The sequence below is a fragment of the Phaenicophaeus curvirostris genome, chromosome 3, assembly GCF_032191515.1.
Source record: "Phaenicophaeus curvirostris isolate KB17595 chromosome 3, BPBGC_Pcur_1.0, whole genome shotgun sequence".
Lineage (NCBI taxonomy): Eukaryota > Metazoa > Chordata > Aves > Cuculiformes > Cuculidae > Phaenicophaeus > Phaenicophaeus curvirostris.
Genome location: NC_091394.1, coordinates 377,052 through 399,683, shown reverse-complemented (window position 1 = coordinate 399,683; position 22,632 = coordinate 377,052). Strand labels below are relative to the sequence as shown.

Genomic DNA, 22,632 nt, shown 5'->3' with positions numbered 1-22,632 from the left:
ACTAGAAAATCACACTAAGGTAATTTTAGAAATATTTAAATGCAAAAAAATTTTTTCCTCTATTTCTACCCAGATCCTCGCGTACCCAAGAGAACACAGTTAGCCGATTTCACAAAATTAAGAAATCACTCTTAACTCTTCAAAAATGCAACTAGAAATAATACATACACAATCATGATAGACAAACAAAATCTAAAACGGTGGACTTTCTAGTCTGAGTCTGATAAGGCTTGCAAAACTTCGCAGTGGGCTCTGACACCCTCAGATACTGGAGTCATATAAGCCTCAGGTTGATAAAACCATGGTGCACCATTTCTATCCATTATATTCTTGAAGACATAGGACAGAGAACATTATAAAGATTTCAAATCAAGTTCATAAAAATGATTGTGTTACCTCCAGTCTATTTGGGAATATGCATTAAGCTAATCAAACTGACAAGTTTCGCAACAGAACTGAAGTCAACCCAAGTCCTGCTGTTCCTGGAGTCCAACAGCCCAGAAGTTCAGACCTCTCAATATCCACACTGTCTTCCCAGAACTCCCCAATACAGCATTTATTTTAGAGAATATATGGTTTTCTCACAGTCAGGATAAAAATGCCTTCAGAAATGAAATATGCATGTCTGATGCTGCTTCTCCTCCTCGTCCTCAGCATATGGCCTCGGTCCTGGTTAACAACTCTGTGCAGACCCTGCTCTGACAGCAGAACAACGTACACAGGCTTTTAACGGAGTTCTTCACTGCATCAGTTTGATGTGGGTACATTAGGTGAGACAAGCAGCATTTTACTGCAATCCATTGGTAGCAGTGGAAAGTTAAGAGGCTAAATCCAAATTTTTGCCAAAATTCTAAATAAGGGAGGACTGTAAGCTTCTCAAGAAAAGGTTGCCAGAGTACTCCATTCCCACAAATGCAAAATATGCTTTTTATTAATCCCATTATTGGAAACTATGGAGCCATTTTGACTAAAACGACACATACCAGAATGCAGGCAGGCACCACAGAAAACTTAAGGCCAAACATTAAAGACGTGAAGTGATAAGCGGCTGAAGACAATCATATAATAGCAGATATTTAATAAAGAGCAGTAGTTAGATTACATAAATTCGTTTTACAGTTTGTGCATGTGTATAGTTCACACACATTTGTTTCTCACTTTTGGAAGCATGAAGGTTAGCAGAGCTTCCATGGAAAAGTTCTACAAGAAATACTTCTGCTAATAGTTAAAATGTTCATTAATAACACAGAAAAATGAATGCCAAGCATATGGCCATAAAACCTTCAACAGTAAACTAAGTACTTACCAGGACATTATTCTTATATGAGCGCACACAACCCATCCAAACACACAGTCCACAAGCTGTTTACAATTAAATCTGATGCATTTCCTGAGTTTAAAACCCTGTTCCTCTCTAGTTGGACAACCAAGATGTCCAGATCTCAGAGGAGGTGGCTTCCTCAAAGATGTTTCCCAGGAGAAACAACATACAAGGAACAACAGTAACGTACTGTAACACTAACATAATGTAGTATGAGACTACGCAAAAGAATTTTTAAAACTAATTTAAGGTGGTGAGAGGGTAGTACTTTGCTCCTGACAACTACAATCTCTGATGAAGCTTGTAAACAACCTCAGGAGTATTTTTAGAGCACTTCCAGTAGCCATCACCAATGCCACTATGGTTATCAACCCTTTATGCAGCTACTGCATCTTCCACTCTCACAGCACACGAGTAGGAAAAAAATGTATGGATGACAGCTTCTGCCTGCTTGTGTGGTGAAGGCAGACACACGTGTTGTCACGGCTCCGAGGGGTCAGCACGACAACAATTCCACTAACAGACTGCGAAGCACATTCCACTTAAAAATGCACATTCCACTAACAAATTGCAACAAACGTAAAAATTGCAACAAGCAAATTTATTCTATTTAGAAAGTGTAAGGAAAACAGGATCCTCTACAGTTTGTCAAAAGAAAGGGAAAATACTTCTCTGTTTTGTTGTGACAATAGCCACAGAGAGCTCTGCAACTGCAGACAGGAGCTTCATCTTAGGAACAGTGTTCCTGCGTTACCGATTAAATCCAGTCACCCACAGCGACTCCCTGCCTCGCACTGCGCTGCCCACACCAGGCGGACCGGGAGAAGGGAGTGCTGGCTAGAAGCAGAAAAACACTCTATGACCTGGCAGAAACAGGAGTTGGGAGAAATGCAAAAGTTGCCTTGCCAGCCTTCTTTGCTCCGAACACAAAGCCAAGAAAAAATTTTAGTATGCAGAAAAAAAGTCCTTACTACCTTAATATGCATATTTTTAACAAATTGATTGATTGGGCTTTTAGAGTTCACAACTAAGGACTTCTTAGTGAATGCAAGAGAGGAATAAAAACAAAGAATCTCAGATTTTATCAGCCGGGAAAGTCATAACCAAACATACAATAGCAGAGTCTATTAAATCCAGTTGCTAACTACCTAATGTTATTACCGAAATTTGACTTGTGAATTATGCCCCTCTTGTTTTATACCAAACGTCCCATTAACAGCTTTCAGGTAAGTGTTTAAGCTCACAACATTAAATCAAATGCAGTTAACGAGCAAGCTCCTTCACGTTATGGAGGATGAAAATATTTTTCTTACAGGAGGTGCAGCCTCTGGCTATCTCTAAATTACAGCAAAATTATAAATAATAACTTAAACTAAAACATACCAGCGTGTACTTTACTAAAGATCCAGTAGAGACCATCTGAAATTGCCTGAAGAAGAAATGCTTAACAAAAAATACTTGCTGACATGAAACAAGCAATCTTCTCTCCAAAGGTAAAACCACCTCCTGACAGCTCTCTAGGAGTATAAGAGTTAAGAAATACAACTTGGCTTTGAAGGGTATGATCTCTCAGGGTTTCTGGAGAGCTGTTTAGATAAATTATGAAAGAAATTAGTAGCAGAGATGAAGGTAAGGCAATAAAGGAGGGAAAGAACCAAGCCAAAATGGTTTGTAAGAGACAACTGCTAAAATACTACCAAGGAAAATTACTTTTATCAAAAAACTACAGGACAATCCCCAGTAAGAAGTTCTTCCCCAAGTCGCAGTGAAGAGCGGAAATAACTGTAATGAGGATTACTTTGTAACCTCGGTCACTGATCAAGGCGCCTCAACCCTCCTCTCTGCTGAGACAGAGCCTGCTCTGTCCACAGCACAGGGAGAAATGAAGTTTGGCTATTCAAAAAAAAAACCCCAAACTCTTACTAAAATATGAAAGAGCTGACCCAGAAAACATCAGTTTCTCTTCTTTTTCGTTCTGGGCTGAGAAATCGGTTTTAGCCTTTCATTGAGAAAACGTAAGGAAAACACAAGAGGACTTTCTTCCCCTATCCCAGCAGCAGCTTCCCACTCGGCAGAGAGGTCGGGGAGTCAGGACCTCCTCCCAGCTCTGGCTCCAGCGCTCACAGAGTGCAAAACTGCTTGCTCCATTCACTCCTCTTTGTGGGCTCACTCAGGTCTCTGGAGTTCTCATCCTGCACAAATGTTGTGGCACCGCTTTCCCTGCTCCCAAGCACACGGTACAGCCCTACCAGCCATTCCGCGCCTGCTGGGCACAGCAGTGCCCGTTGCTCCGTCCTCTCTAACAGCGCCAGGGATCGGTGATGCCCGGGCTGGGTCACGGCTCACTCGGGTAGCAGTCACTCCTCCGTGCCTCGCTGGGGCAAGTTGATTTGTGGTTTGCCCCAGGGAGTGTCTAACTTGGAGAGCTTAGGAACAAGCTGTAAAGGATTTCTTTCAGTGCTGCAGTCTTACTGACGGGTTGGGTTACATTTCTCAATAATAGTATGAGAGCTGAGAGCTTTCCCTTCGTCAGAACAAGAAAACAACGGAGACAGCATCTCCACTTAGGTTTTTAAAAGTCATTTTATGAGTCACCAGGCAATACATTAAAACCAAAAAGGTAAGTTGCTGAGTCACTCTGAAACAAAAGACAAGAAAGGCTGTTGTTTTTGCAAAATTTGGTTATGTGAATGCTGATATAATGAACAACTCATTAACACTTTTAATACTTCATGTTGAAGACCAATTTATCCTGTCGAAGGACACATAAACCTTAGCATCATAGAAAGGTTTGGGTCGGAAGTGATCTTAAAGATCATCCAGCTCAAACCATGGGCAGGGACAACTTCCAATGGATCGGGTTGCTCAAAGCCTCATCCAGCCTGAATTTGAACACTTCAGGGATGGGGCATCCACGACTTCTCTGGACAACCTGTGCCAGTGCCTCACTACCCTCACAGGAAAAAAAAAATCTTCTGAACTATCTAATCTTTCAGCTTAAACCATTACCCTTCGTCCATTACTCCCTGATAGAGAGCCCTCCTCAGCTTTCCCGTAGCCCCACTTTAAGTACTGGAGGGCTGCCACAAGGTCTCTCTTCTCCTGGGCGAACAACCCCAACTGCCTCCGCTTGTCCTCTATGGGAGCTGCTCAGCCCTCTGATCAAATTTGTGGCCCTCTTCTAGGCATGTTCTAACAGTAATGAATTTCTATAAACAAATTCACTCTGATTTAATTAACTCAGTAATACTGACTGAAGAGAGATGTGACTTGGTTTGAAGAAAAATAAATAAATTTTATTTTAAGAAGGATATGAAGTTTATGAGAAAGATACATACTTTTTCAAAATATTATTTAGGTTTTTGGTTTATTTTTTAATCTTGCACTGGATTTCAACTGTTCTGCATTTCAGTGAAATTCTGCCCTCCACTTCATTCAATGGAAATTTCACTAATAACCTTAGTCTGACCAGAATTCTGCATTTCACCATTTTGTAAGTAAATCCAAGAACAGGACAGAGCTTAAAGAAATCAGTCAATATTCCATTTCATACTCATATCCAAGTTTCACTGGAAAAAAAAGAATGTGTGCATACTTACACACATTAATACTTAGGATAGTCACTGCATATATTAACTTCGTTTTTCAGCCAATGTTCGGAACAAACTCCTTAGCTTTACTTGCTCATAAACAAACGCAACTCTTCCTAAAATGTCTGGTCAGATTTCATCTGACCATAGTACAGGTTAACACAACTACATTACCTCTGACTCCTATCACAAATTACTACTTCACATTCACTATGGAAACAGACTTGCAGTTCACTTGAGAAATAACGAAGTCATAAGGATTTAACTCCCTGTGCTATTCATTAAAAATAATTATTCAACGCGTAAAGGCTTGGTGCTGAGTGAGCTAACGGTCAGAGTGAAGTATTCCCTTTAGCTGCAGAACAGACATCTCTGATGCACCAAAGAGACTTCTCCTCACACAGTCCCCTTTATTGCTCGTTTGAAAAGACTATCTCTAGGATAAGATGAGACTTCAGACACCCATTTAGTTCCCCATTCCTATATTGGCTTTTCCGACAGGAGCACTGATTACTGGTAGACAATAATGATTTTGTAATGTGAACATCTGTGCAACAGAAAACAGACTGAGATCAAATTAATGGCATGTATCTCAGCATTAAGCAGGTACTAAGCGGTAAAGATTTTTTTAACTGCCAATAAAACTAAGTTCTTACCAAAGATTTAGCCATGGAAACACCAAAAGCATTTAAAAGTCCACAAGTGAGATGCTTTTAAACATCCTTTTGAAATAAAGGATTTTTTTTTTTCAGATTAAGTAATCAAACTACTCTTAAGCAAAGCTCTGCCTGAGGTCTGAACATATAGAACTTCAAATTTTATAAGTTATTGGTCTCACTGCAACAATAACTCAGCCATATTGCCTATGAGTGGCAATTAATTAAATTTAATAAGGAATACTATGAATTGTTCATGTTTTTAAAAGCCTAGCCAGGACCCTAAACAGTGCTGCTTTTTCTTATTCCAATTTTCAAACGTTTAAAAATCCAATTGAACAAACTCATCTTTAATGTTGGAGAAAATCCCAGTGCATAAAAATTCACTTAAGTGCTCTGTTAACAAACCAACCAAATCTACGTGGCAGAGGAAACGTCAGTTTTTAACAAACTACTGAGTTCCTCTTTCCAGCAACAAAAGAAATGTAAGGAAATATAAAGTATCTTTAATAATATGCATAGAAAAAGTTTTTCCCCATCACTAAACTCAGAATGAGGCATTCACTGAGGATTAAAAAGCAAACATTAGAAAAAATGACCTGGTGTGCTGAAAATTCTCTATTCACTTCTATGCATGCAGAAGATTTTACTTTCTCCTCCCAGTGAAGAGGAGGGTGATCTTCAACAGCTTTCCTCTCTTGACTATTTGACTACGAGACTACATTGTACAACAGAAAGCCGAGGAAAAAATTGAAGCATTGTACCAGCACATAGCACCCATCTAATTTCGTGGCAACCACAGCACAAATGATAAATAGGAAACCAGCAAAATTTTTCCAACTGCCTTTTACAAGTATGTATTACCTGAAAAGACAGTGCAAAAAATAGTGCCAACTGCTCTTGGAAAAAAAGATCACAGACAGCCTTTAAAGGAGTAACACAAATTACTGGCTTCTCAATAAGAAAATTAACAAGCAATTAGTCCTGTAAGACCATTACAGACTACTACCAAGACAGGCACCAGGCTATCCCACCTACATTTGGAAGAAAGGTTAATTCAATCAGACTAGAAAGCCATTTGATTATTCTGGTGTATTACATGTTTGCATTATGATTACTCCTATTTGATGCTTTAAAAATTCTCATTTGCTTCCTCACTTGTATTTATCATTATCAATGCCATCAACGTAACACTAAAAGAGAAAATCTTAACTAGCTTTGCAGAATTAGTACAGAAAGCATGATAGCTGCATAAATGCCATTGGCATACTCTGGATTGGGAAAAAATCCACTATAAATAGGAAAAAAAGCAAACTAACCACCTTAACAGCTGGATTCATTTGCACTGACAACTACTATCTTTCCTGAGTGATGTTTGGGTTTGCTACAAATTAGGTCCAAATTTCAAGCCAAATTCCATTGGGAAATTCTACATCAGATTCAAAATCCTATTTCAAATTCCAGGTGCAGCCTCAGCACTTCTTACTTGTGCTTTGTAGAAAAGAAGTCTGCAATTCTGGCTGGGACCTATCTCTACAAAGCCTGCTTATGAAAGCAATCACTCCTAACTGAGACCACGGGAGAGTTCCAGATGCTTAGAGTATAATATAGGAACTCCCGGAAATGAAAAATCAACAAGTTCCACCCTCCTACCAGAAACCAAGGACCAGAAAAGCTTTTTAGTAGCGAGTACCTCATGAAGGATGCTCTTGCTGTCAAACACGCTTGCGGACAATCAGGAGGATTCCTCTTTTCCCGGTCCTTTCAGAGGCTACAGGTTCCTTAAAGTTCTCCATTCCCTCATCATACCACCAAACAATGATACAGAGCTCACAGAAACTGCTTGTTAAACCGAATGCCTCATACACACAGATTAGTTCAGTCAGGAAGGCTGAGAAGCAAAGAAAGAGGAACGAGGCAGTCAAGGCTTGCGTGCCGCTCTTAGCGCAGACCCTCTCTTTCCTATTCAGTTTGGGGATCAGCGTGCCAGCAGTACTCAGTAAGTAAAAAAAAAAATTATTCCAAATTGCACACATTATTTGCAGCTCAATAAAAAATAATGCTGGGTCTTTGACACATGTTTACATAGCACCTAATATAAAAGGATTGTTACCTTCTCATAAATAAATACACCACACAGGCCTAAGACTGGGAGCATTTTCTAACTAAGAAAATAAAATCTGTGAATTCCAAACTCCAATTCAGAATTTTTTAAGGATATTAGAGCTAGGGTTCGAGTTTGGGATCATACCTAGTTAAAAGTTAGAGTTAAAGGGGGCCTGCAGGAAAGCCAGGGAGGGACTTCTTATTAGGGACTGCAGCGACACGATGTGAGGCAATGGTTTTAAGCTGAAAGAAGGGAGATGTAAATTAGACATTAGGAAGAAATTTTTTACTGTGAGGGTGGTGAGGTCCAGAGAAGTGTCTGCCCCATCCCTGGAGGTGTTCAAGGCCAGGTTGGATGAGTCTTCGAGCAGCCTGATCTAGTGGAAGTTGTCCCTGCCCACAGCAGAGGGGTTGGAACTGGACGATCTTTAAGATTGCTTCCAATCCAAACCATTCTACGATTCTATGGAAACTAAACAGACTTGTTAAAATAAACAAAATAAGCATATTTTGAGATTAAACAATCTTATAATCATAGGATGTTTTGGATGCGAAGAGACCCTGAAGGTTATCTGTTCCATCTTGTCTGATTTGGTTTGTTCATTTCTGTTTTCACAGAAACTGGTAATCCGCGACAAGTGTCTCTGCTACTGTAGGACAGATTCAGCCACCTGGAAGCAACCAATATTTTACTATACATTAATAATGCTCTAACAGTAAACAGCAGCCTTTCCTACTGGTTCCGGTAGTAACTGCACAGCTTTCTAAGGCCTGATCTTATCATGCAGCTCCTTCTTATCACACAATACAGTGCTTACACTTGGAAAATTAATGTTATAGCATTTTAGTCTTTATTATTTTCTACAGTTTAGAGTGACCTGTCCCTTTGACTTTATAAATAACCCAAATACTCTGCATGCTTAATTTGCTATCACCATAGCAATTTTATTTTCCAAAGGATGAGTCAAATTCTTACTCCAAAATTAAACGCATTTTTTTCAATTAAGTCTCTTCTTGTGGTACTAAAGCACCGGGCAAAGTTTCTATTCAAAACTTCCTTTCTTCTTAATGCAAATTTCATTACAGCAATCCTAATAAACGTTTCCTTAACATGAAACACTAAGTCTTATGTAAGATGCGTTTACAACATTTCCTACCTTGTTAAATCTTTCTTTCCGTGGAACAGGCATTTGCTACAATACTGAGTCTGTCATTCTCATCAACTCAGTGATTCATCTGCCTTTCCTACACTTATCTTCCAACTTGTCTTTCCTAATTCCTTTGTTTAACTTATGACTGTTTAGGTACTGCTCTTCCTCTTTAGACTCTGAACCAGGCTTTTTCCTTTCTACTATATAAGGTCTAATGTTTGAAAAGCTGTTGAGCACCACAGTTCATAGTACCATGACTCATTTCTGCAATGACTACTAAAGAAAACTATTCTTACTTGTTATATAATTACAAAGAGTTAATTCCCCAGGTGTCAGAATATATGATTCAAGAAAACAGAGCAGCAGTTAGTACTTTCTGAAATCAGAGCAGTCTTTGGTGCCCCTGACATGCTCCACTGCCTTGTTTACAATCAGAAGAAATAACCCATGAAGAACTGGAACAAAGATTTTTTCAGAAGGATAAAAGGACATCCCTGAAGACCCAGGACAGTCCAAGACTCGCACCCTCCAGACCCAAGGGTATCTGTGTTATCACAGGTTTGGTAGGAGTGGCAGGCATGTAAAATCCTGTTCAGCCTGGCTCCTGTCTTTTCAATTAGATAACATCTTGTCTCAGGAGAAGTTGTTTGGGTGACTGAAGCCACTGGAAGTCATAGCTAGTAAAGTAAAGATATCCATAACCGCGGGCAAAGTCTGACTCAGCAGGTCTTCCCATGCAAGGGAAAGGAACTCTAGAAAGATAAGTAAGCTAGTTCTGAGCTCATCTTGACTGTTTTAGTTAAGCACGAACAACTTGGTTTAATGAATCTTCCTTACACAGGCTACCAGATGTTTGTTTCGTTCAACTACTAGAGGCTCTTTATAATAAACATTCCTTAATTTCCAGAAATTTAGATTTTTCATGGCAGCTGTTTTACATGAGCTAAAAACAAAGGGCTGGAACACCCATTTAATTTTCCTTCTTCTCCTACTTGCAGAAAGTTTGATGAACTTTTAACATTCAGAAACTATCAAAATAACAGGATTTCCACTCTCATGTCTGCTAACAGAAAAGTAACATCACATCGCTCCTCTCACTCTGCCCCTGTGTATGGCCTCATCTTTTAGTTTTAAACTGAAAGTTATCTGAAACACAGCAACCATAATTCTAAGTTTTCAAATCCCAGAACACTTTAAAAACCTTTCCTGCATGGATGGCTGGCAATCTTTTGACCCACGTGGCAAACTGATGAAGGCACAAGAGATCGACTGCATGATGCTTTTTCTTTTTTTAATAATCCTTATATCACCAAAAATGACAACTTTCAAACATATTTGCTATCCAAAAGCCAATGGACAAGAGCACACTACATTTGGCTTCATTACTTCTCTTATTAGAAATACAGGCTATGTACTTCCAGTTAACTAAAGACATTGTGGTGCACTATCTCATTAAAAGTAACACTTATTTTATAATTTTTTTGTTTAGAAGATTTATCTACCTGGGCATCTATGCTTTATGAAGTAGCATTTTTTAAAATTTCAGAATAGATTCAACAGGATTCTGTCTTACGCTGTGTTCGTTGAATGTATGTCTCCCCAAAACCTCACTGTGCCAAAACAGAGCAGTTACTTGCAAAGCATCTGCCCTGTCAAACCTGGAATAACCCAGGCTCTATCCCACAAACACAATCAACTTTACACAGCTCAGTTTTACACTTCTTCCAGATGCATTAAATCTCTGTCTAACATCCATTAAATGCCCAGGGCTAAGGTCAGTCAGAGAGAACTATAGAGGGACTGAAGTCTCAAGAGATCTTATTTAGAAAACATGATGGTGGTTTGCATCACTTCTTACTAGTCACCACAAAGTCAGAAAAGACTTTCTGCTTTCCACATAGATAAGTGCTGCTAGATTTTCATCTGGATTATGGATTACAAAGCAATGAATCCTGACAAGATCACTTCTGAAGTTAAATTTCAAAAATAAACTTAGGAACCAAGGATAATTATTTGAATCTTTGATATTTGCAAAAAACATTTCACAAAGAAAATCATAATCCCTGAATCCCAAGAACATATTATTGTTTTTTTCTTTCTAATATTAAATCTGCTGTAGATTATGGGGCAAGGAAGAAGGCCAGAAATTTCTGTTTCACATACTGCAGCTAAAACAGACCTCAGGAGGACACACTATTGCCCATCTGCCTCTCTGATGCTCCAGCCTAATAGAAAAATGGTTGAAGAGCTCAGGAGAGAAATCAGAATTATCCAAATGCCCGAGGCTGTAAAACGCTCTGCAGAAGAAGTAATACCATCAAAAGCCACAACTAACTCTACCTTGCTAGTCACAGGAGATTTCTCACTACCCTTTTGTCTCCTGAAATTACAACTGAGAACCACTAACTTTTTGGCAAGGAACACAAAAGATGGATAACTGTAGCAACATGAGAAGAGCTTCAGAAGGCAGATGAACAGAAGGAACAGATGTGGGGCGGGTGTCTGCTCTCTGCTTATAAAACGATGGTTTTTCAGGGTCATCACAGAAATAACAGATACTTGAAGCAGAACATAAATCCTAAGAAGGTCCTCATGTCAGGCTTTCAAACATCAAATATAAGACTTCAGGCGTTCACTGTTGCTAGGTAAAGCCCAAGGGTCAATGATTTCCTTACTAATTTAGGGAGTGATCAAAATAGAAGACAGTTTGTGGCATCCTTGTCAGAGTCGACATATGGAGATCATAAACCCCGGGAAGTCTTCTTGCTTCTTCCCTCATGGAGGAGGGGCTGAGATTACAGTTCCCTACAACTACATCCAAACAGGTGCTATAGTCCCATGTCCTCCCTTTCAGCTAAACCCATGACAGACATGCACCAAGACCTGATCTTAATGACAAAATATTGGTTCAACATTTTCATGTTCACAAAAGGCAGGTCTTGCCAGACTAACCTGATCGCCTTCTATGACAAAGTGACCCGGCTACTGGATGAGGGAAAGGCTGTGGATGTGGTCTTCCTGGACTTCAGCAAAGCCTTTGACACAGTCTCTCACAGCGTTCTGCTTGAGAAACTGTCAGCCTCTGGGCTGGACAGGCGCACACTCTCCTGGGTGGAAAACTGGTTGGATGGCCGGGCCCAGAGAGTGGTGGTAAATGGTGTGAAATCCAGTTGGAGGCCAGTGACAAGTGGGGTTCCCCAGGGCTCAGTGCTGGGTCCAGCCCTGTTCAATGTCTTCATCAATGATCTGGATGAAGGCATCGAGTGCACCCTGAGCAAGTTTGCGGACGACACTAAGCTGGGTGGAAGTGTCGATCTGCTGGAGGGTCGGGAGGCTCCAAAGGGATCTGAACAGGCTGGACCGCTGGGCAGAGTCCAATGGCATGAGGTTTAACAAGGCCAAATGCCGGGTCCTGCACTTGGGGCACAACAACCCTTTGCAGTGCTACAGACTAGGAGAAGTCTGTCTAGAAAGCTGCCTAGAGGAGACGGACCTGGGTGTGTTGGTTGACAGTGACTGACCATGAGCCAGCAGTGTGCCCAGGTGGCCAAGAAGGCCAATGGCATCTTGGCTTGGATCAGAAACGGCGTGACCAGCAGGTCCAGGGAGGTTATCCTCCCTCTGGACTCGGCACTGGTGAGACCGCTCCTCGAATACTGTGTTCAGTTCTGGGCCCCTCACCACAAGAAGGATGTTGAGGCTCTGGAGAGAGTCCAGAGAAGAGCAACAAAGCTGGTGAAAGGGCTGGAGAACAGGCCTTATGAGGAGCGGCTGAGAGAGCTGGGGGTGTTTAGCCTGGAGAAGAGGAGGCTGAGGGGAGACCTCATTGCTCTCTACAACTACCTGAAAGGAGGTTGTAGAGAGGAGGGTGCTGGCCTCTTCTCCCAAGTGACAGGGGACAGGACAAGAGGGAATGGCCTCAAGCTCTGCCAGGGGAGGTTTAGGCTAGACGTTAGGAAAAAATTCTTTACAGAAAGGGTCATTGGGCACTGGAACAGGCTGCCCAGGGAGGTGGTTGAGTCACCTTCCCTGGAGGGGTTTAAGGCACGGGTGGACGAGGTGCTGAGGGATATGGTTTAGTGTTTGGTAGGAACGGTTGGACTCAGTGATCCGGTGGGTCTCTTCCAACCTGGTTATTCTGTGATTCTGTGATTCTGTGATTCTGTGATCACTTGGCCGTCCTAGCAACTATTTTCATTTTTTACCTTAGGTTTCTCATAGGTGATCTCTAAATGCAGATGCACAAATCAACTTATTTTTCAGCTTCCCTCAGCTGAATGCAGGGAAAAAACCTTCAGTGCTCCTGCAAGTTACCAAGCACAAAATCCCCATAAGCTCTTAGTAGTCTCTTTCACCTGCTGAAAAGATCATCTCCTCCTTGAACTGACACCAAGCTACCAGAGGACAAAAATCTTCAGCATCTTTAACAGCTGCTTTTCACAGCAAGTCAGCAGGGGAGACTTATAAACAAGGAAAAGAGTTTTCAAAAGAAATGCATACTACTTTATGGCACTTTGCAGTCAAAGGTGCTAAGAATGACTAACAACTTCCCAGCACTTAAACAAAACTTATGTTTCAGCTAGTTTTTTCCCCAGCAATAAGTTGTGTTCTTACACGCATGGCAAAGGTGCGTGGTGAGATCCTGGACTCTGATGACTAAGAACAACAATACCCCAATCAAAGAGCAGAAAAGTATGTTTTGCAGCTGAAAGCTTATGCAGGAAAGCTTCAGCAGCTCAGCAGCATTCTGCAGGCTAGCTGAGCCGAGCATGACAAGATGAATCACAATGTTCTACAGAAGAGCTCTTTTTCCCTTCCCAGAGAAAATTCAGTCTTTTCTCCCATCAAAGTCTGTTTTAGAGGAATGTGCTCTATGCCAATATACATCTGGCTGCCTATGACTTTGCCACACCACCACTGTCAAAAAGGGAAAATCACTAATATTAACGTGAAAGTGTCAAAGCAACGAATGCACATACTCATATGTGCACATACTCAATAACTCCCGGCAACTGCGTGTATTTCTTGGCCGTGAAAGGTCTTCTAAAGGCAATCTTAAATCATTCATCTTTGTAAATATTTCTCCGTAAAAACTTGTGGATACCTGGGAAAATATGATTAAAGAGTTTAACAGGAAGTTGTTAGCAGAACCACATCACAGTCAGCATCTAACCGGCCAAATGCTTGAAGGATACTGACCTCAAACACCCATGACACCACATACAGCAGTACCTAAAATATTTTTCACCCAACATCTCCTCCAGGTTTTTTCTCCCTGCTAAGACATCAGCTCTGTATTCCTGTGGCAAACAGCAAGAGCAAACAACTGGCTGTTTCGTCAAAACACAACACTGCCAGGAAAAAAGCACTCACATTTCACATTTTCAGACTACGATAACACACCTGTACTTGGCTGTTACCTGCTGTCAGAATTCACACTGGGAATCAATACACAGTCACATACTCATTAGTTAAACTAGTATAAAACATGCTTTTTTCTTTTAATCTTGCTATTTATTAGTTAGTCATGTCCCCATTTCTCAGGTCGGATCTGCTTACCATTACTATGACACAAAAAAAGCTTCAAGCAAACCAGTACAAAGATTTTAAAACTAAGACACGCTACAGGAAACTGTAAGCTTCCTGTAGCTGCTTAAACAAGGTTTTGTTTCACACTGTGGCCTTAACAGAACACTGTCATCGCAACTCAGCTAAATACAGTAATTTAAAGTTAATTCCTCTCAATTTTTTTTTCCCCCAATAGCCCACCCCCAGTCCAACTAATTTTCAGTTGTAGCTTATCAAGAGCAAGGATTTTAGTCCCGTGTGAATGGAAAAGCAGCTGGTAATTGAAAACAAATTAACCTATACCCAACTGTGCCTAAGTTATATTTTCAAAGAAAATCTTTACAATAAGCATACAAATCCCAGTAACATTTAGAGCAGGGATGGGAGAACAAAACTGGATAAAGGTTTTTGTGTCACTCGGCTGTTGTGCTTAGGTAGACCAATACTATTAATTTCCAGGGCAGAGCAGGAGGTAGTTAATTCCCAACCACCAGCAGAATAAGTGCTGAATGCAGACAGAACTAGTTTCATACATCTGGAGGAATGACATTTGAAATATCAATAAGTTACCTTTACCCTTGAGTATAACATAGGTATTTTTTGCTGGTATCAGCGATTTGTTGAGCAATTATCAGATCAGGGATCAACACAGAAAAAAATATCAAAATTCAGCATATGATAATTCATTGCTCTCCTTTACCTTGTAAAGGAAACATTCACATTTGGATTGATGTAAGTATCATATGCTTCATGGATGTACTGTGGAAGCATCTTAGCTATCCTGTGAACTCAATCATCCTGATCAAGTTACTCCTCACTTACAATAAAAACTCTTGATTGATTACACTACAGATACATCTGCACAAATATGACACTGTGGCCACAAAATTATGTATGGTTTGTAAACAGACCATAATTTTAAAATACCCCATAATTTACTCTATTATTCAAATACTAACTTGGATTGAATAAACAAAGCAAAAGAAGGAAGACAACAAATCCAGGAAACTCAAATATGAAAAAACACTATTTAAGGTTACTATTAGTCTGGAAGGCATTAAAAGGGAGGACATAAGTGTTTCGTTCAGGTCTGGCTTAAAGATTTCCTGGCTTTTCATTAAAGAAAAGATTTTCTGAGAGGCCCAAGAAGACAGACTGGAAAGCAAAGCACAAAACTGGGCACGCAGACAGCTTTTTTCGTTTCCTCATTCTAGGTGGGTTCATTTGACCTCTGGCAATCCAAGTCAGTTCATCAAAGAGTCACTAAATTGGGATACTTGGTCTAACACATTTAAAGCCCAACAGAGGTGCTGAATCCTGTAGTTCAAACTTAAGCGAGCACAAGGTAAGAGCATGGGATTTCTCTTTAAGTCAAAGCCTACCTCTGAAGCCTGGCACCCAGAGCTGGTGCCCAAAATAGACTCTGTGAAAAACGTTAGCCTGAATTTCCCTTCCCCTCAGCTTGAGCTCTTCGAACTGTCATCTGATGTGAGCTAAAAAAAAAAAAAAAAGGGAAATTACAAAGTGTATTATTAAATATTTTAGGCATTGCCTGGAGAGAGGGAAGTTTTATTTTGTGAAAAGCTATAGCTCCTATGCCAGTGTGTCTGCAGAGACTAGATAGTTAAATGAAGCAAAAAGTAAATTGATGGCAGAAGCAAAAGCAGGGTATCGTCCTGATTATTTGCATGAGGCTCCATCCAGTCTGTGACAGACAGACAGCTTTTTACCACCACACAATACGTCTGACAACTTGAATTTTTCCAACCTGCTGTGTTTATTATTGGGGGGTCAGACAAGGATGTAGACAGATGTGTCTACAACAAGCCACTGTTCTTTTATTTATTTCCCTTTACATATCTGATCAAAACAAATTGAGACCAAAATAATAAGAAGTTTTTATATCTTCCCCTTATAGCATGACTTGTGAATTCATACAATAACTTGACCAGATCGATGGTCATTCAAAATGGTAAAAATAAGGTCTGGGTTCTAAAATACATCTTACAGTTTACGAAAATATTCAGCATGATGATAGGGAAAGGCAGAAAAACCTGAACCTGAATGATTCAAAGAACAAAAAAAAAAGTAAAAACAAGCAGAATTGCATTAGGTTTATAATTCATGATTTGATTAAAAAAAATGGCTGGTTTTGTTTTGTTTTTTATGCTTGGCATTAGCAATACTGGAGCCAGAGCAGCAGGATTCAAGCTTTTACAGAATGACATTTGTGATTTAAAAACAAACAAACAAAAAAAGCCATTAAATTATCTTCAACTGCAATAGAGTAAAAGAAGGACTAAGTGCATTTTTTGGCTCCGTGTTATTTTGTAGAAGAACAAACAATGACTAAATTGCCATACTACGTTTTGCTAGTCCTAAAAGTCACTGGAGTCAAACTGAACATACTCACGTGGCAGACCCGTTAGAGATGGCATCTCTGCTGCTCTCAGCCTCGGCTGCTCAGGGGAGGGCATTTCCAAAACACATACCCTTGCCCATACTACTGAACGCCAGGGAAGTGTTAAAATACATGTATTGTATCTGACTATTTCCAATGCTATTTATTTATTATTAAGATTAGGAACAGCTTCACATTTATAAGAAGAGGGAACTGCGTTGCCATTTTCATACGCGCTTAAGATAATTCAGCTTTACAGTTTTGACATGTGTCGCTTATTAGGCTCTTTAAGAATGTAAAAACACCACTGGCATTTTTCATATTGCAAGTGTCTGGTAGATAATGGTTGTGCTGATTTTATACAGAACGGCGCAAGTAAACTTGCCAAACTTTCATCATCACTTCTTCGTAAACTCTGAGGGGGCCTATTAAATTGGCATTTTGTTTGACATGTACACAGAATGTGCTTTGCATGCAGAACAAGTATGGCAACAAACCTTTCCTTAACAGCTGTGTTATTTTAGCTAACGATAAACATGTATCTAAAAGCCACATTATCACCATAACTTAAATCGGTGAGACAAGCTCAGTCACCCCATGGAAAGAGGCCATCACAACACAGAGGAAGTCATTTATTTATTCTTCACTATGCAATTAATTGTCTCCCAATAAACACAGTCCAATATCCAAACTGCTGTTCTAAATTAAAAGTTCACGATCACTATAGTTTATATTTTATCTCATCTATTTTTTTTAGCAACACATTCCTTCCCATGGCACATGTATGCAGTTATCACTGATCTCGGTGGAAGATGCGATTGCATAACCCAGAGTTTATTTTCCCTAAAGCCTCCTCAGGGTCTAAGAGCTTCGGAGGCCAAAAAGGCTCTTTTTGTCATCGTGGCTCATTCCATGCTGCCTACATTCAAAACTACAAAAATCTTCACATGTGAAATGCAGATGTTAACAAGCAAGACAGCATATTGATTTGGTTAAGCCATTTAATTTTGACCAACTGCCAAAACAATAATAAGAGAATCGCAAACCTGAAATATTGGAGATTTCAGCAGCAGCCTACAATGAACAGAGAGATAATGAGTCCCCAGCAACCTCTAGGAAGGGATCGATGCTCTCCATGGAACTGCAGTGACTGGGAATTCCAGACACTGCCCTTCGATTTTCTCTGAAATCTTATCTTTACAAAGTAAACAAACAGAACATAATAGCCTTTAAACTTTCCGCTGCCATTCATAAGCGGATTCATTACTACAGAAGAGCAGCTGACATTCAGTATTAGAATCTGTTCAATACATGGTACTCTGTGTACCGCAAAACTTGGATCTTTAAAAGGCATGGGTTGCAATCCTCAGAATCGTGACACTTAAAAAAAATAATCATAAAACGAATCAGGGTACCTCAGAAACACTTCCCAGCTTTTCTCTGAATCAGCTGATTCAGAGAAATCAGAGATTTATTTTTAACCTTTCCAGTGAAAACTAAATTTATCATATAATCAACTGAGTTTACAATCTGAAGCCTTAAGAAACACTAGATAGTGCAGAAAGCACTGCAAAAACTAATATATACACTTTGAAACCAGAAAATTACTTTGTTTTCAGCATTTTTTACTAAATATGACTAAACTTGGATCAAATCTAAAACTATTTCCTCTTGTATTTACTCACAATCTATCTAATTTTGGTTCCTGTGTTCAGAAATATCTGAGAGAAACTAAAAACTGACAGAGCTTTTAAGGAGCAGGTGCCTGAAACATTACTGGTCGACATAAACATCCTCAATATTAAGTTTATAGCTATATAAAAGCAGCATTTTTCAACCCAAACTTTGACATATCCATCTTCACAGAAATAAAACAGACTTTTTTTTTCTAAATATTTGATAAATGGCTTCTATTTCTTTGAAAACAATAACATTTAGACTACATCAGCCCACTGTCTTATTCAATTATAATTGTATCATTTTATTACACCAAAGAGAGAGAAAAAGAACAGAAGAAGTAAGTACTGCTACATTATCTCTCGTACTGATTTTTTACATTAATTTGCAGAACACCATCAGTAAACACAGCACTTCACAAACCACATAAGAAAGGTTATTACCCCAGAGAGCTTACAACTACAGCAAACAAATCAAGTACAACAACCCTTCCATTCAAAGGAGATACAGGACATTCCTTTTTAATATATTAGTGTATCATCATTAAACAGATCTTTAAACTACTTAGGATCCCCAAGCCAAGAAGCAACAAACCAACACCAAAATTCACCAAGAAGGGATCTGTTTCCCACTGGGTGTGCCCAGAGAGTGGTGGGAAATGGAGTTAACTCCAGCTGGAGGCCAGTGACAAGTGGGGTTCCCCAGGGCTCAGTGCTGGGTCCAGCCCTGTTCAATGTCTTTATCAATGACCTGGATGAAGGCATCGAGTGCACCCTGAGCAAGTTTGCGGACGACACTAAGCTGGGTGGGATGACACTAAGCTGGGTGGAAGTGTGGATCTGCTGGAGGGCAGGGAGGCTCCAAAGGGATCTGAACAGGCTGGACCGCTGGGCTGAGTCCAATGGGATGAGGTTTAACAAGGCCAAATGCCAGGTCCTGCACTTGGGGCACAACAACCCTGAGCAGCTACAGACTAGGAGAAGTCTGTCTAGAAAACTGCCTGGAGGAGAGGGACCTGGGGGTGTTGGTTGACAGCAACTGACCATGAGCCAGCAGTGGCCCAAGTGGCCAAGAAGGCCAATGGCATCTTGGCTTGGATCAGAAACGGCGCAGCCAGCAAGTCCAGGGAGGTTCTTCTCCCTCTGTATTCGGCACTGGTGAGACCGCTCCTCGAATCCTGTGTTCAGTTCTGGGCCCCTCAACACAAGAAGGATGTTGAGGCTCTGGAGCGAGTCCAGAGAAGAGCAACAAAGCTGCTGAGGGGGCTGGAGAACAGGCCTTATGAGGAGCGGCTGAGAGAGCTGGGGGTGTTTAGCCTGGAGAAGAGGAGGCTGAGGGGAGACCTCATTGCTCTCTACAACTACTGGAGGGAGCTGGGCTCTTCTCCCAAGTGACAGGGGACAGGACAAGGGAGAATGGCCTCAAGCTCCACCAGGGGAGGCTCAGGCTGGACATTAGGAAAAAAATTTTCACAGAAAGGGTCGTTGGGCACTGGCAGAGGCTGCCCAGGGAGGTGGCTGATTCACCTGGAGGAGTTTAAAAGACAGGTGGATGAGGTGCTCAGGGACATGGTTTAGTGGCAGATAGGGAATGGTTGGACTCGATGATCCAAGAGGTCTTTTCCAACATGATGATTCTCTGATTCTCTCTCACAATGTGCATCTTGAAACTGTGGGCAGATGCCCATCAACTCAGTTCTCCTGCCACAGCCACACAAGAGTACATGGGAGACACAAGGGAACTGTACCTGTCTAAAAAAACCCACTAAAATCCAGGAACATAAGCTGGGCCTCAGACTCTTCTATTTTCCTGCTGTCTGTGATAGGCCATGATGACTGTTCTTTTGGCTCTTGCTGACACCTTTGCTCTGACATCTTGCAGAGTCATGCCCACCAAAAAGCACCACTCAAGGGAAAAGATGAAGGAAAAAAAAAGAGTATTTCATACATGAGAGACAGGATGGAGCTTGTAACAATGATGACTGAGAAGTTTGTTTATATTGTGGGCTAATTATTAAGGTTTCCTTGCAAGTTTACTTCTCCTTAAATTGAATTTCTTATAAGACATCAGACCTGGAAAATACACAACTATGAGTGTCATTTACTTTCTTTCAATTCAAAAATGTCTCCTTTTCTTTAATTTTCAGGTGAGCAATAAACATCTTCTCCGGGTCCTTCAAAAGCTACCATCATGCTCCTCTTATAAGAGCATTAATTGCTAGGCAGCCAAGTACAAACCACTATCAAAGCAGCGAAGTCTTGATTTCATTGCAGGTTCTGCCACAACAGCAGCAGCACCTGCAAGATACGGGCACTTAATAAGCTCCTTCACAAATGCAAGAGTAGGTTTTCTTCTTTAATTAAAAAACCCTAGTCCTTAGCACTGTCTGCTGAAGTGCACTCTCCTACCAATTCAAAGAATCAGTGTCTCCATAACCCAGGAAAATTCCTTCATGGCCTTATGGAGAATCATCACGCTTTTCCTGCTACGACTTAAGACAATAAATCCATCACCAGCTACTCTCTACTTGTTACCAGAATGTTTCCTACACCTAAGAAAGTAAGGAAGTTGGAAAAAAAACTGAAACAGGACAAATACAACCTTCTATAGCCATGCAAACACCAGTAAGGATAAGGTAAAAACACTGTGTATCTCTAACATCAGTCAATTCCCAATAGTAAAATTTAAGGGAAACATATCACTCAAAAAGATGGGTTTTTTTTGAAATTATTTCTGGTAATCATTGTCAGACTTAGTGAATATTAAGGTTTCATTTATAATTGATTAACACAGATTATCACCATCTATACCCACTGCAGACTAGATTAATCTTATATTATTAATGATTATAAACAGAAAGGTGGCCATCAATTATCATGAAGTTCTCTTTAAAAGATGTATAGCTGATAATTAACAAGCTATCAGCACGTTGTACACTGGCAATTGCTTACCCATTCATTAAAAAATCATTCATGCGTTACTTGTGCCTGACTATAAATCTGAATATAAAACAGAACATTATTTTCTCAGCTCCTGCCGATCCATATCCCCAGCGTGCACTACTAGAAAAAAATTACTCAAGATGTTTTCTACAGGTAACTGAGGAAAAAATCTGGAAGAATTAATACTGAGGTTGGCTTTTGTTTAACAAAAGTACTGTATTTCCCTAATAAAATCATAATGCTTAGAGAAGAGGGAAGACCATTTACCAGGTGTGCACATCACCTTTTCTCAATCACCAAAACCTTAGAATGAAAAGAGGAAGCTGCTGAAATGCAGGGGAAAAACCCACATGTATGTAAAGAATCAAACAGCCTAACTTGATAATATGGGAAAATAACTAAGAACTTGGATCAGTCAATTAATGTGAGAGTGAAGTTTTCCTGGAGTAGGTTTAGGATGCCCAAATGACCTACTTTAGGAAGGGGTGTCCTACTTTCAGCACACCAAAATATTCCTTTTTTGGACACGCTACCTTTCTAGTAAAGTGTACAATCATAAAGGCAATTTTATCACATATATACCCATACGGCCTCAGATTTTGTTTGTCCTGACTGTTACCAAGTCTGTACTTTTGTGAAGTGCTTTAGTTTTTCTTTAACTCAATTTTTTTCTCCTGCTAGACAGCATTCTTCAAAAAACTCAGCAGGTGAAAATAAACAGCACAGTTTTCCTAGCTTCAGACACCTAGTTTAGTGTGTTTTCCAAAGCAGGATTTAACAAAGAATTTCACAAAAAAATATATTATTAAACCTAGTTACACTGGACACTGCTAGTAAGATACCTGATTTACTTTTACTATAAACTAAAGTCAGGTTTCTTTTTGTTGCTGTTCCGTATTTGCATACATTTCTAAATTTAATGTTCAACAAATTTTGAGGTGATTAATAGCTATGGTCAAACACAGTCACCTGTGAGACACCGTTCCTGGTGTACCAAACAACAGGGAGTAATGGGAATTATCCATCTTTATGCCTCGGTGCACTCAACAAGGACTGGACGACAATATCAAGTACTAGAGGAAAAAGAGGGGTTGGTTCTATTTAATTTTTAAGTTCTATCCTCACACATGCAAATAAGCTGACCGAAGTTGAGCCTTTCCCTTGCCCTTAGACTCTCAGCCCCTCAGAACAGTTGCCACCGGATGATGCCTCAGCCCTCA

The 22,632-nt window shown here is 40.2% G+C and overlaps 1 protein-coding gene across 1 annotated transcript in view; it reads right to left on the bottom strand.

Annotated features, from left to right (window-relative positions):
- The window catches only part of LDLRAD4 (low density lipoprotein receptor class A domain containing 4), a 211,917-nt gene extending 194,063 nt beyond the window's left edge, over positions 1-17,854 (bottom strand). The window contains exon 1 of the mRNA XM_069853253.1: positions 17,840-17,854. The gene's annotated coding sequence lies outside the window, so the exon portion shown is untranslated. The remainder of the gene's footprint in view (positions 1-17,839) is intronic.
- Between the last annotated feature and the right edge of the window lie 4,778 nt (positions 17,855-22,632).